Source organism: Pithys albifrons, chromosome 6, assembly GCF_047495875.1.
Source record: "Pithys albifrons albifrons isolate INPA30051 chromosome 6, PitAlb_v1, whole genome shotgun sequence".
In the NCBI taxonomy this organism is placed as follows: domain Eukaryota; kingdom Metazoa; phylum Chordata; class Aves; order Passeriformes; family Thamnophilidae; genus Pithys; species Pithys albifrons.
The window spans coordinates 58071647-58087352 of record NC_092463.1 but is presented as its reverse complement, the minus strand read 5'-3'; the positions used below and the strand labels follow the sequence as shown (position 1 = coordinate 58087352).

The 15706-nt window shown below is 38.2% G+C and overlaps 1 long non-coding RNA gene across 1 annotated transcript; it reads right to left on the bottom strand.

Moving 5' to 3' along the window:
- Positions 1-286: 286 nt before the first annotated feature.
- Positions 287-15238, bottom strand: LOC139673725 (uncharacterized). The gene is made up of 3 exons (XR_011698187.1): positions 15168-15238; positions 842-1013; positions 287-523 (listed from the first exon to the last, which is right to left on the bottom strand). It is a non-coding gene; the product is annotated as an uncharacterized lncRNA (long non-coding RNA).
- Between the last annotated feature and the right edge of the window lie 468 nt (positions 15239-15706).

The following is a 15706-nucleotide window of genomic DNA, read 5'->3' as shown; positions in this document are numbered from 1 at the left end:
GGAGGAGTGGAGCTGGTGGTGAAGGTGGCATTGGAATTTGACACTAAACCAAGGTAGAGAATTAAAAAGGTAGCAGATTTTACCACGCAGTCCTTTCTTTTCCAACATAGGGTTACAATTTCCCCTGGAGGTATAACCTGTACACAGGTATTTTCCATCCACTGATTTGTGTGATTTTTACAGCCCCACCCCAGTCTGAGCCCCACACTTAAGTTTCAACTCATTCAGCAGAGAAATTAAAGAGCTTCCTTCTGTATCTCCACTGGCATGAACTACTACACCACATACTCCCACATCCATTCTCCACGATCACAGCTGTATGGCCTTCATTTAAAATTAGGTCTGCCTTTGCTCTTGCCTTGTTCATGGGGAATGGGAGCTTTTCACTGTAGCTACAAGCCTTTAACTCCAGCTGTGGCCTCGTGCTTTCAGATTGGAGGAATCCACTTTGATTTCCCATGTGTTGAACAAATATCAGAGGTCACACAAAGAGAAAATATATGACTCCAGAAGAGCATAAAACCTGAGGAGGAGAGAGGGAGAATAAACAACAGCTAACACCACCACAGAGAGTAAATCAAAACAAGATATTTAATGGGGTTTAAAAATGCTGACTGCAAAAACTAACTTTACGTAGGATCAAGAAAACTGAAATACCTAAAGGTGTACTGCTTGGCTGTTTTCTCAAAGTAATAAACCTATAATAGTCTTTCTTCAAAGATTGGCTTCTAAATAAGATGACAACATCATTCCAAAACAGCCAAAAATTTGCAAAGATCAGCACGGTTTGATTGATTTGCAACCATATCAGAACAATATAGCAAAAAACAATCCCCCACACCTTTTCTCCTCTGCCTCTTCATTTTGGAGTCATCTTCGTAATGGAGCCCATCAGCTTGCCTCGTGTTGGCAGAGGTAGGAGGGATGAGGAGCAGCAGACGATGGAGCTCTGCATATTGCCCTGCCTGGATGGTTATCCAGCACTCTCCTCAGTCTTTGGCAGTGACTACACCCTGCAAAATAATGGCCTCAACAGCTTCTTAGCCCACTCGCTGTTATAATCTGTATAATAAGTATTAGTTTAGCTTTTCGTATGGAAAGTTAATCCTCTAATAACATTTCAAATTACTGAACAGTCTTTGGAAAAAAATTACAGCTACCATTCAGAAACTTGTGCTGCAATCAGCTACACAAGACATACAGCATTCTGTAATTAGTGCACACCTTTCAGACTTGGCTAATTACCTCTTATGAATTAAAAATGTTCCCCCCTCCCCTGCCACTGTACTTGAGAGTAAAAAAAAATCACCAGAAGAAAAGATAAGCGCTGTACTTCTAAGGTAGCTGAAATTCAGTAAGATAATGTCACTGATGTGGTTATTTCCAGGTGAACATCAGGTTATTCAACCCAGGCAAATTTAATGATTCTGGGCAGGTCGTGCAATGAATTTTCCTATAAATCACTTATAATTGCAAACATAAAAATTAAAAATCAGTCTGAAGAGAGAGATAGTACAGCATAAATGATGGAAAGCAGTAATCTACAGATAGCGGTGCTGCCGATTTAATTGAGGCCATTCTGATGAGAAGCTTCTGAACCTACGGGGACAGCACTGGGATGAAGAGCTGGGATCTCTAATCTGAAAGAGCTTTTAAATGACTACCTGTCATTAACAAACATGTTTTCAATATACTGACCTAAAAACTTCAGAGAGACTTGTTCCTCACCGTGACAGCAGTGCTGAAGTCTCCAGTTGATGGAGAGAGTGTCCTGTCCTGTGAGACAGGCTGAGAGCCCACCAGTTCTGCCTGCCTTTCCCATTCTTTTGAGCACAAAGGCCTATCTCATTTATAAGTGTTAAAACACAGGAGCTGGCACAACATCTCCAGGCCTTCCCTGCAGCTCCAGAGTTCTGGAAGTCATCACTGAAGAGCCCATGAAGGACAAGCATGACGAAAAGCAAAAGGATAAGTAGCTCCAGACCAGTCACAAGGCCACTGGTACTACCTGGAATAGCAAGTGGAAAATACAGCTGTTCCCTTCACACTGAAAAAGGGAGGGTGATGGAGTGGTGTTCTCCTCCCCTTACCTGCCAAGAGCCTGAAGTAAAGGCTCTTGGCAGGTCAGAGAGCACATGCAGCAAGAAGAGTGCCCATGTCCTCTGACCTGGTGTAAATATGTTTCATCACCTTCTAGAGGGAAATCCAGTCATATTTCATGGATATCACCTAATGAAGGAATCCCACCCTTTTGAAAATAAGTCTGTTTTAATGTATCACCTCTTTGGAATTTTTGAAAGGTTTCCATCCCTTTTATTTTAGACCAAAGCTTTAGGATTGTTATCTGTATCAAAAGGAAACATTGAAAGCCATACTATAGACTTTTAGAACCAGAGATGACTTCAATTTAAGTCTAGGAGACAAACTCATCTACTTTGTCCTGTATGAAATTGGGAGCAAAGATTAAACTCAAGCCTTTTCTGGTCATAATTTAGATTGGACTGAATGTTTCAAACATTATCCATTTTTATCAGATTTTGGCTCCAGATGAAAGAAACCTTGCAGGTACAATCATACAGCCAAATGACTAACTGCCACCCTTAGTGTGTGTTAATTATTTCTGGCCACAGCATTCTGTGCATAATGGAGCATGGACACAATATGATGGCTTTTCTTTTTTTCTTTTTTTTTTTGTTCCTCCCCCTCCTGTTTTTAGTTTTTTCTTTTTTTTTTTTTTTCAATTTGGCTGCTAGGTCAACATTTTGAAAAGTCAACACTTGCTTTGCTGAAGTAAAGAGATAATCAGCCTGAAACACCTTGGGTTGTTTTGTATAGGTACTCAGTATTTGCAGTTCCCAATGACTTTTAGTTAGAAATGGAAGAGCAACCATAATTACAAAATCAGGTCCAAAATACTTCAAAATTAATCACTTCAAAAATCCAGAAACCATTAAACAAATATGGACAGGATGTTGGGGGTGGGGAGGGTAAGGGAAGGAGTTTCATCCTTGGGAAAAAGCCCCCCACATAAATTCCTTGTACCACGCCATTATATTTTATTTTATTTTTAACTTCTTCCTACTTGTCATGGGACAGAGGTATTAAAATCTTCCTATGGTATCACATTAATATAAAATCATTCTGCTTTTTTCCTCATGTGATAGTGAAGTGTAGTCACGTTAGCACGTTTCATTGTAAGTTAGTAAAAATGAACGTTAATATGACCTGATACTAATCCACCATGACAGAAAATTCCTAATACGATAAAACTTTCATATCATATTAGGAGAAAAAAGTCAGTTCCTGCCTGTTCCAGGTCACTTTCAATGTTGCCTTTGAGCATAAAGTAATGACAAGCATTTGTCTATCTGCAAAAAGGGTCTCTAGCACTGTTCAATGGCAAAATGAAATTATATTCAAATGTGCCTTTTTGTTTTCTCTGTGGGACTTAGCCCATTGCAAGAGAGTCCTCAAATACATCATCTATATTATCCTTCAATTTTAGGCTTTATTCTGAGATGCTCAGAGTGCCTCTTGCAATGAAGAGCAATCTCTTTTTAAATGGCTGTTTCTTGATATTGAGCTTATAACAGCTGCAAAAATAAACATTCAGTCCCACAAGGCTCCTCTGTTCATTTTCATGCCATCTATGGCAGGAAACAGCCACAGGCAGTGAGTCCCTCAGAGTCAGGTGAACAAACACCTTTTTTCCCCTGTAAGAACTCAACAGAGGTCTGGATGAAGCAGAGCCGACTCACAGAGCAGCTTTCAATGGGGCAGCTCGTGGAGGTTTTGCAAGCCAACCCCTGGACCAGTCACTCTGGCTAGTTTGAACCTTACCACCAGTTCTTCAGGTTGTCTGCATTACTCTACATTACCAAAAGCTTAAAGACTGATCCCACATGTCTGTAATCTCTGGGATACCTTTGCTTCTTTGGACCAGAGCAATCATCCTTTCTTTAATACCAAAGTTGTAAATCTAATCTAAAATATCTAAATAAGATGACAAATATCATCTAAACAAGGTATCATGTGTTAATAAGAAAGTGTTTCTCAGGCCTTGTGCATTTTCCAGAAACTGATAAAAGATTTGAAAGAAACACCACCAACTTACTACAAAGCTTTGTAAAATGTCTGATCGAGTCTAAATAGTAATTAAATTTATTTTCTTTGCCCTAAGTGAGGAACACTCAGGTCATTCTGTCACCTGGTGTAAACTAGAGCAGTTCAATTTAAACCCAGATCTCTATGCCAATTGCCAACAAAGTACGGTCTGGTTTTCTTAATGTAGTCGCTTGGCATTGCATTCCCACTAGTGCTGTAAGAACAACTGTCCAACCAGGTCAGAGCTATGAATGCTGAGCTCCCTTGCATAGGCTGCTCAATCCTCAAGTCAGCCTTACAGAGAATTTATTTTTTCAACACCAGGATTTAATTTTATCAACTGAAATACATTCAAACAACACCAGCAAAACTCTGCACAGTTAACTTTTCCACCGGAAAAAGAGAAGAACAAAGGGTTCAATTTAAACTGCAGTGGAACAGTACTCAAGGCAGGTCACACAATGCATCAGCTTAGTCTACGGAACATCTCACAAGTTCAACAGTGTAATCCCTACACCAGCTTGTTCTTCAACTCTGATTATTGGATACAACTCTGCACTGAAGATGCTGAAAAAGCCTCAAAAGTTTTTAGTAACTTCAGTGCTGTACCTTCAGAGGAAAAAGAGAGAGAAAAGAAAAGGATTCTGGTGGGGAATGGCCAGGTTATATAAGAACAAAAATAAAATAAAAGAGTAATTTTCAGTTTTATTATTGCCTGTGAAACATTACAAGTGCAAAATGTAATTACATTAATGCTATTTTTGATATCATATCAGCAAATTACACCGAGTCCCTACTGTGACACTTATATCAGGGTAAGAATTATCCTGTTGTGAGTGTCGATCCCAGGGGAAAATGAGGCAGCATAAATGGCTGTGATTCTTGAGCAATTAGCTGCTCCAAGGCTGCAGATACTCTTATTTAAAAGATACTTATGGAATGTTTAACCTGTAAACATCTTGAACATTTACATCCTATTTGTTTTTTTCAGTAATTAAGCCTCCAGGGGATCCCCCTATGTAACAAGCATTTCTTCCTGATTTTGCCACCCATTTTTCTTTCTAATCAAGAGAAAATCCCTTTCTGCTATTAAGATACACACTGTGAAATTTGGAATTGTTTGTAATAACTATGTCTTTCCATTAGGACTAATACCCTAATGCCACAGGACAACCATGTAATGTGCTGAAGGATTATATAACTTCACGTAGAGCAAAAAGAAATTACAAGTTGCAATCACCTTTGGGAGTCAGTTTTTCAGTTTTCAGAGGTCTTTAAGAATTATTGAGGTAAGAGAGAAATATTGATCATTGCAACTAATTAGCTCTTAAGCATTTACTCTGGAGTCAGAGACACTGGCATGAGAGAGCCAAAAGCAAAGACAACTGCACTGGGCAAAGGTTGCCTTAACAGGACAAACAGTACAGGATACAAAACAGTTCTGCAAAAGCATCCAAAGCATACACAGCTCTTCAAGGAACTTTATACACACAGCAAAAGAAAAGGGATATCATATTAATGCAATAGTACCATTTCAGCTTCACATTTTTACACAATATCTTAAATTTTGAAGTTTATAAGCTTATATGCTGAAACAAAACTTTTGGATGAGTGTGTCTACATTTTCTCTTAATTTTCTGTTAATCAGTACAGGTAAGAGTCAGACAGCCCTATAACTAAAAATAAAAAAAAAACATATAAAAGTACACTTTATAAGCAAAACCATTTTCACCGCTAAGTATAAAAGGGAAGATAAACACAATCTCAAAAGACTCAGAATGTCTCATTTAGGCATTGGCAATAACTTTTTGTAGCATTAATTTGTAGACAAAACACAACTGCATAAAATCTTCAACTCAAAATTAGATACTTTTAAAAAAAATTTTCTCCTTGTAAAAAGAACAAAAACCAATCTGTTTCATGGCTTACAAAACATCAGTCCAACATCTCCAACCTTCTGATATACTCCACTTCTGCTAACAGCCATTCTTTTAAACTAAACAAAATTGCAGCTATTAAAACACTGCATCATTTTAATGTACCACTGAAGCAAACAAAGTATATGCTTTGATAAGTGTGGAAATCATTGATTTCTTAAATGCTTTATGTGACTCATGCAAGACTCAATATTACCCATATACATCTTAAGTTATTCTACCATCTTTCACCACAATTTCCCCCCTTCACTTACAGTTGCCAAACTTTTCTCCTGTTTAGTAACTACTAATTTTTTCTTAAATAATTGACTCCCTGGCAAATATTATGCTCTGTTTGAAAACAGCAACAAAAGGCTTTTCTTTATAGTAGTTAAAAAGCCTGGAAAGACATTAGCAAGTGCAGTAAGCTCTGTTCCACCTGTTGGGAATTTTAAATCCAGGCTTTGGGCTGTTGTTTTCAAATGCTTTCGTGTCACTACAGCTGCTACAGAGCTCTGTGATGCTTGTGTGAAGCACTATGGAAGGGCAAAGCTGCCTTGCAACAGGTAAGTAAATACTGGACATACACACAAAACTAATTTTTTTTTAATCCTGGCAGGACAAAAGTATTTCCAAAAGCAAAATTATTTTAAAACAGAAAAAATACAAACCAATGCACAATTTTGACATCTGCTGAAACACTTCTGCATTCATTCCTATACTTGCAAAGGGCATCAAACTCTCCTGGGTCTGATATAATGGAGTAAGAAGTCATGAAGCACATTTTTTTCTCAATACAAAGACCAACACATAAACAGGTAGCTTTCACTGCACTATATTTTTCCACTCAGTACATAGAAGGCTTTGTATTAATTCTTTCATATGAATTCTGACATCACTGGCAATAAAAATATAGGTTCAAATTCTCCTTTAGTGATCAGTGGAGTTAACTTAGCCTACACTGGCAGAGGAAAAAAGGATGATTAAGTGAAAAATGACTCATTATAATGCCATCCTTTGAAACTGTGCAGGCTGCAAATATCAGTAATACTGCCAATTACATTTAACATACCCAGAGTTGTGCAAGGCCACATTTAACATTCACTTGAGATGGAAAGATAATAAAAAATACTTGAAAATTATCCAAACATCAAGAGTATAATAATAAAAAATGTGGAGAACTATTACAAATAGACTTAATATATGTACATGTTGCAGTTTAAATTACCTGTAAAGATCTGCAATGAGGACACACATCTTTACTTTCCTAAATTAGAAAGAAAACAGACCCACCCCACATGCATTTTCTATACTGCCCAGGTCACTAATGACTCTTGCCTTGCACAGAACAAGGGGCAGTCAAGAAATATGTACCAGTGAGCTCTTTCTAGTCACTAAGACAATGTTCCTCACACTTGATCTGCATTATTGAGGTTGGTGACAGGGAGATTCACAATTCTGAAAATAAATTCACTAAACACCCCTTAAATTAAAATTCCACAGTTCCAGAGAACTAGAAGGCAAAAAGGATTAGGGTGCAGCAACAAACAGCTGGATTTTAACGGTCAAGATTTTAGAGGGCAACGTCTTTATTTCCTCATAATTAGTTTTAAGTGCTACATAGAGATAAGATTTTTTGGATAGAATATAGCTGGTCTTTCTCTTGCTGCTTGATATTTCCTTTATACATGTCACTCATCTTCTCTTATGCTTTTCTGATGTAGAATCTCTATTTTTAGATGAGACCAAAATTAAAACAGGAGAGTGTGTTTCCTGTGAATGGACGCATCTAACAATCACCAACATAAATGTAACAGCAGTAGAAGGAAACAATGCCCTCATCAGAAGAACTGGTCTCATATTTAATACTTACTAGGAAATAGAATATAGCTTAAAAAATAAGGACAAACAGGACATCCACACACAGCCCTCTGGCACTTAAATCTCTCATTCTCATTTTTTTACCCCTGAAAATGGTGTATTTTGGGGCAGTCATTCTCCCAGATTAGCCAAACTTGCTGCCTCAGAGTTTATCTTTGCAGAAAGCAATATAATCAAATGGAGGGTTTCTTTGTTTTGTTTTGGTTTGTTTTTTTCCTTTTGGGAACTACATTGTGAATCCAAGTGTAACTACAAAAAAGATTTTTCCATAATTAGTTGTAATTAACCTTGTATGATTGGGGGACATTCAAATAAAAAAGGAACAAATCTTGTAAGAAATAGAATCCTTTTGAATATCTCATAATACCCCTTTTTGTGATCATCTACTTGAAAACAAGATCATTAAGTAATGCTTCTAAAAGTATCATTATAATTTTAGCACCCAGATATAGATTCACAGCAAACAAAATACTTCATAGCCGTCTGTAATAGATCTAAAGTAAAACTTAAAATTCCTCTAACTAAATAATGCTTCCTTTGTCCAAAGATCACATTCCCAACAAACAGAGAAGGAAAAGCACTTATGCATAATACTGAGATGACCTTAAAAACAGCTTTATGATGGATAAAAAGGGGGGGAGGGGAAAGTCATATAAAACAACTACAGTGGAGGGTAATTTAGAAAAGAAGAACATATTTCTCTAAAAAGCTGAGTATAAATATTTATCAGATGCATAGATGGTCTAAAGATATTAAGAAAAATAATGAAAAATTACTATTTCATTGTCATATACTTCTCACAAATACATGCTGGGATAATACTTCAACTATAATAAAACTGCTCATTATCTGGAGATGCAGTAACAGGAGAACAAACATCATTTATATTGCTGAGAACAAGTCTGTGGAGGCAGTGAAGGACTACAGGAACAGAGATTCCTTTTTGATATTTGATGTTTATGTAGGTTGATTGAATTGGAATGATTAAGTCATTTAATTATAAACTGTACATGGGAGTTCTTTGCAAAAAGAATAATGTATGTATTTGTTCAAATTCACAATACTCGCTCTGATAATGGTACAAAATCATCTTGAGGACTCAGGATGAGTCCTTTCCTGAGGGAAAGGAAATCAGGAGAGGATATTTGTGCTGCTCTGCAGCTGACCACAAAATATTTTATTTCATGTGTGTCACATGGGCAGAAGGTTGGATGTACTGTTCAGGATGCACTTGCTCTCCAGTTCTCACTGGTTATCTGGCAACCCTAAAGGGATTGCTCTGTCTCCACCACTCCATATAGACATACTGTGGACAGTAGTTCCCATTAATAAGCCACACTCCAGCTTATTAATGTCAGGCAAATGCTAAAGCATACCAGTCTAATTCCTGCAAAAGAAGACAACGAGTGTAATTTCTCAAGTAATGTTGATTTTTTTTTCCCCACAAATAAGATTTAAAACAAAGATGTGCACGATAGTTAAAAAAAATCGCAAACAACACAGTTTAAAACCAACACTTTCTTCCATTTAAAACTTATAGAGGTTTTCTATTATCTATACTCACCTTACATTGCACTGAGAAAGTATTATTTTCTCTAAGTAATGAGGATAAGAGCAGCAAGATGTGTAGCAATTTACTGGAGGAGACCTGGTGGCTGGTCTGAACCGAAAGTTCAGAAATTCCTGGATGCTACTACTGCCTTCCTCTCCGTGATCTGGTGCTGCCTTTGCTGTAATAATCTCTCAGCAGCATTTGTATTAATCATTGGCACTGCTGCAGCACCCAGAGAGCACAGTCAGGCCTGTTACAGCAGTTAATGTACACACAGAGAAAGAAACAGAGTATCAACATCAAATCTTACAAAATAAATCAACTTTCTTTTTTTTAATTAAAAAAACAACAAAGGGAAAGAAAGGGCAATAATCTAAAGAGCAAAATGAACAGTGCATGACAAGCCTGTCTGTTACTTCCACTCTGTGATAATAATTCACAGCACAATAAATGCTGTTTTTACTACACTACTAATATAAACTTACTTTAGGAGACTTCGCTAATTTAAAGTTCTTACATTTTGTCTTTTTTTTTCTTTTTTGTGCAATACAAAGTATTTTTAACTTCATTACATGCCATGTTATAGGATTAAAAACAGTTGCATTTCTGTTTTTAATCAATTAGTATTTTTCTTGTTTCCTGGCAGTGCTATTCTTTTTGTTTTGTTTTCAGAAGATTTAATTAGAACTTAGCTTTTATGATAGAATATATAGATGTATATGTATAATCTCAGTTTGTGAGATTACTGTTCATAAAATATTCTTTTAATTTTTTCAGGTACATCAGCATTATTTTCAGTCAGTACCACCACAAGGTTTTGCTTCTGGACTGTCGCAGGTTCACACTGAAAATTAAAAGATGGACATTGGGTTAGACAGGTTGTGCTGGTTTTGGTTGGGGTAGGGTTAATTTTCTTTACAGTAACTAGTATGGGGCTAAGTTTTGGATTTGTGCTGAAAACAGGGATGTTTTCAGTGCTGCTGAGCAGTGCTTACATAGAGTGAAGGCTTTTTCTGCCTCTCATCCACCCCACCATTGTGTAGGCTGAGGGTGCACAAGAAACTGGGAGGAAATACAGCTGGGATAGCTGGCCCCAACTGATCCCAGGGACATTCCAGACCATGTGGTGTCATGCTCAGCATATAAAGCTGGGGGAAGAAGGTCAGAGGGATGTTTAGGGTGATGATAGCATTTGTCTTCCCAAGTAACATCATGGTGATGGAGCCTTCCGTTCCTGGGGATGGCTGAACACCTGCCTGCAATGGGAAGTGGGAAATCAATTCCTTGTTCCACTTTGCTTATTAAATGACCTTTATCACAGTGCATGAGTTTCCTCACTGTTGCTCTTCTGATTTGGTCCCCCATCTTACCTTGGGGGAGTGAGTGAGTGGCTGGTGTGGTTGCTGGCTGAGGTTCACAGATAACCATTTTCATATGTGTATATAAAAATAGATCTATATATAATATACAAAATCACAAATATAAATACAAATTATATATTAAAATTATTCATAGCATAGTAATACTATCTACTCTCAGGAGAAGTGCAGTACCATCTGTGAGCATTCACATGAGGAGAATGCAGAAGCATGAAGGCCCTCCATGACAACATTAAAGACAGGAAACATGTCCAGAGTAGGTACTCAGCACCTACACCTGCACTCCTGGCTAGGCAGCCCCAGGAGCAGAGCCCTCTCAGTCACGCCCTGATTGTTAGAAGGTCAAATATTGAGTTTGTTTATTGAACTAAGTTTCATGTTGCAGTTGAAATGGTAGGCAGGTCTCCAAATGAAACACAAGGAAATGAGGTAGTTGCCAAGCCAGACACCACTTAAGAGTGGAAGCAGTGACAGCAGAGGAGATAACAGCAGCACCAGAGAAAGATGTCCTGCCACTGAAATCAGCACCTCCTCCATTCAAAGGTGGTGGTCTTAGCAGACGGGAGGAGTGGATGGGTGTCATGGACACAGACTTGAGCACTTTGGAAAACTATCAGTTCCAAATGTCTGTATGATGATGTAGTCTGTATTTAAAGAATAACAGGAATATGTGACTCACACTCTACAATTTAGGCACAGCAAACAAAAATTGAAAATATAGTGACCAAGCATTACAGCTGTGTTATGAAAATGGAAATCTCTAGCAGCATTACAGAAGTAGGAGCCATTACAGGGAGGGAGGAGGGGGGGGAACTACTGGAATATAAAATAATTCAATGTACAAGATTTGGCCTAAGGAAAAATACATATAGCTGATGTTTTGAAAAAAATTGCTAACTAACTTTACTCACTGAACCCAAAATAAGTCATGGAAAGCCAACAGAAAGACATCAAATAATAGGTTAGTTTGTAATATTCTAATACGTCTCAGATAGTCAAAAAAATCCCAACAAACCAAACAAAAATATTCCTACCTGCAAAAATCCCTTACTTCTGCATGAACAACCATGGGGAACTGCCCAAAAATAAAGGTCTGGGATTTGGGAGCATTGTAGATTTTCATATGCAACACCCCAAGCTTGTAGGTGAGAAGAAAAATGCTTCATCTAAGAGGTCTTGCTTTAATATTTTGTATAGATCTGAAAGAATTTGCATCTACTGTTAAGGCCATTGCTAGATCCAAGCATTCATCTCTAAGCCAAGACTCAGCCCTGGTTTGTCCATATCACACCCTTGGTTGGCCAGAACTGGGGAAAGGAAGGGGTACATGAAAAGCTCCAAGTCTGCCTCTGACACACACTCAGCACCAACATATTCAGCCACGTAGCTCAGCCCAGAACTGACAGATATTCTGACCCAAACTGAGCAGAGTTCACTGAGCACAGTTCTGCCTGGCAATGTCCATTGTCAGGTTTCATTCTGCTTTCACCCCTTTCTGGGACATTTAAGAGTTGCAGGGAATTCCTCTCGGCAACAGCTGGGGAGAAGCTCTTCCTCCCAAAACCCTGAGGAACAGGGGCCAAATTGGCTGCGTTTCACAGCTGAAAAAAGAAACAGCCCTTGGAGCAGATGGCAGGCAGCAAAGAGTGGTGTTGGAAACAATCTTTCAAGGCAATTTAATCCAAAAACCACAATTCCACACAGCTTTCAAGTGAGACCTCAGCTACCTAAAAAACCTTTAACATCCTAGCAAAGAATTTTCTGGTCCTTAATATTGATAAATAAATACATAACATCTATGATTATTAAAAGTTGAGGTATATCAATACAGATTAGTGCCTGGGTATCACCAGTACAGACACAATAGGAAAAGACAACCACACACCATCAATGCTTTTTCCCCCCTTCTATTTGGGTATCAAAAGCAGCAGCCAGACTGATCTTCAGGAGCAATATAAAACTTGTAGCAAAAAAAGGGTTCATTGAGATCACTCTGAGAGAACACATTTTGCCACAGGACTGGAAGTATCACATCCTCCTTGATGACCATAGCTTATGACTGCAACATCTTGTGTCAAACAGTATATATAGTAAAATAACTATAATAGTAGGTACTAAACTGATTAGTTTTGGACCATGCTAAATCAGTTTATTCTGAGATTAAAATTTAAGAGTAGAAACTAATTGTATTCAAAGACTTTGTTGCCCAGTTTTACTCAACACAGCTCATGCTGCTATCTGTTAAATATCATCATCATCACCAGTGTGCCCCCTTGCCCGTTCTGCCAATTAAAATCACCCCAAAAGTACAACATCAAAAAGATTATGTTTTCTTTAAGCTGACCTTTAAAACTGAAGTTTACAATGCCTTGGTAAGAACTTAACATGTTAATTTACATAATTTTCTTCTAAATTACAAGTCATGTTTTATCAGAACAGAGTAAGCCAGAGGACATGAGCAAGCTATGAGCCAGCAGCAAAACATTCAAACCCCAATGGGCTTAAGAGTTCTCATGGACAGGTTATACAACACAAGAAAACAAGAAAATCTCAAAAGTCATCTGCTATTGAATTACACAAACCCTCCTACCCTTGGGGGTTGCCAGTCACCTTCTGCTCTTTCTCAACATTTTAAACAATTACCCAAGTAAGATGCAAAATAAAAGCTAACAAGTGTTGAATTGCTAGGATTGTTCATAACCCTTTGGAATGATATGGCAGAACAGCTTCTTGAATTAAGAAAGGTTGTTTCCTTCACTTGCTGCTTGGAAGAACATATGAACTGAAAATTGTTGAGTCCACTTCTAGCCCCAGCTGCATCACAGAAAATTAACATCAATCCAGAAGGAACAGAATGATGACAACTGGATTCAAAGTGCTCTGGCTGGAGGAAAGTTTCCCTCAACATGTGTTAACACCCAGCATCCATCAAATATATTATTGTTCCTTGACAAATGTGCGAAAACACAGAGCGGGGCCCCAGAACAGCCCAAATCTGGAAAGTACCTCATGCATTAAAACAAGTTGGTAGACTTGGTTGAAACAGTAGCAGATAAAGACCTGTATGCAAGCATCAGAACATATTTTCAAGGCCAGATGCTAGACTTCCAGTAACTTAAAATTCTATCTTTGATGGAAAACCCTTTCAAAATTCTTAGGTAGAAAATATGTAGCTACTGTCATATACTCTGTAGTGCTGATTATTCTCATTTAGAACACCCTTGCACAAAAACAAAACTAGGAATGAGAACACATTTGGCACCCCTCCCAAAATGCATTACATGATGTGCTAGAAAAAAGAAATTGTTTTTTTTCTCCATACAAACTAGCCCGTGATTAAAAGGATACAGCTATTACCATTTTTACATGTTTGATTTCTGAAGCAGACAAGGCCCTGCTATCACATCATGCATGCTTGATAAAACATATATGCATGTCTTCTTAGCAAGGACATACACTAGAAAGAGGCAAGTTTGCTGAACAGATGCAAGTCTGCTGCTCTAGAATAAGCTCAGAAAATCAGGTTTCTACATTAAGCCTTGGCCAAGTCTGCATCTGATACTCCAACTCTTCGTTGGACAGACCTTTTACAACTTGGATACAAAGAAGGAGGAAAAAAATATTTATACTTAATCCTACATTTTCTTTTAAACACTATGATTCAATAAAATAATTTAATATTATAAAAAATCAAAACCCCCTATTTCTATTATTCTATTTCTAAACTATTTCTATTATTCTGCTATTCCCACGGGCTTGAATGCTTGCTAGGCTGTTATTAATCAAGTGTTCCTCTCTGAAACCACCTAACCACCTGTTAACGGTTAGATTCTCACACCTTGACTAACTGCAGACAGGAAACAGCAGGTAACAGCTCATGTCCATGCTGAGCCATGTTGGGTTCTGTCAGCCCAAAGCGCCCACGCAGGCGCTCGTGTCTCCCTGTACATGCAGACACCCCAGCAAGAGCTGTCCTTCAGCCTGGGAAAACCCAGTGAAGGCACAATTCTGCAGCCAACAAGACTTCCAAGTACTGTTTAGGTACCATCTCCAAAATCCTCAAGCCCTTCTGGAAAACGGCTATCAGTGGCAGTCAAACTCATTAACATTACAAAGCCGCTCTCAAGAGATTACTGAAATCCCTCTGATTTCACTTATTTAATTTGGTAAGCAGATTGTGTTGCTGCAAAGCAGATTTGCAGATATCTGGATGAAGTGTCACTGTGTGCAAAACAGGATACTGAATAAGGACTCACAGAACAGGTTTGTTTTTGTAACTGGGCTGGTGGTCTCAAAGAGATGCACAAAGGAAGAAAAATGCTGCAAATTTCTGACCTTCTGGTTGGGTTATGATGGGCAGAGCTACAGGGCGCCAAATCCTTGAGCACAAAAGTAAAGCATCCGTGTACTTCATCTGTGCCAGTGACATAGTCCTGGTTTTGTGCAGCACTACAGCAAAGAAAAAAAAATCACATTGTATATTAATATTTATGCTTACTTATTAGGCACTTGCATCATTTGCACGGCTACGCTGTTGGATAAAATCTCCACTGCAGATACAATCATATCTGAAGATATTTAAGAAATAAAAACACTTAGCTGGTCCACTGCGTTAGATCTTCCCTGCAGTCAGTCTAACCTCATCCAGGATTGTAAAGCACGTTTATCAGCCCTCTGAGCACTACTCTGAAAGCTTTCCATGTAAAAATGTCATTTGCCTTTTGTGGTGACAGCTATAAACGTGAACTACGAGTTTCAACAGGAAGCAGCATTTGATAGCACGGCTAGACCTCCTCCACTCCTGTCACCAGCCAGCACAAATGTGAGCTGCATTACAGGAGAGGGCTGCTCTATAAAAGGGTTCAGAAGGCAAG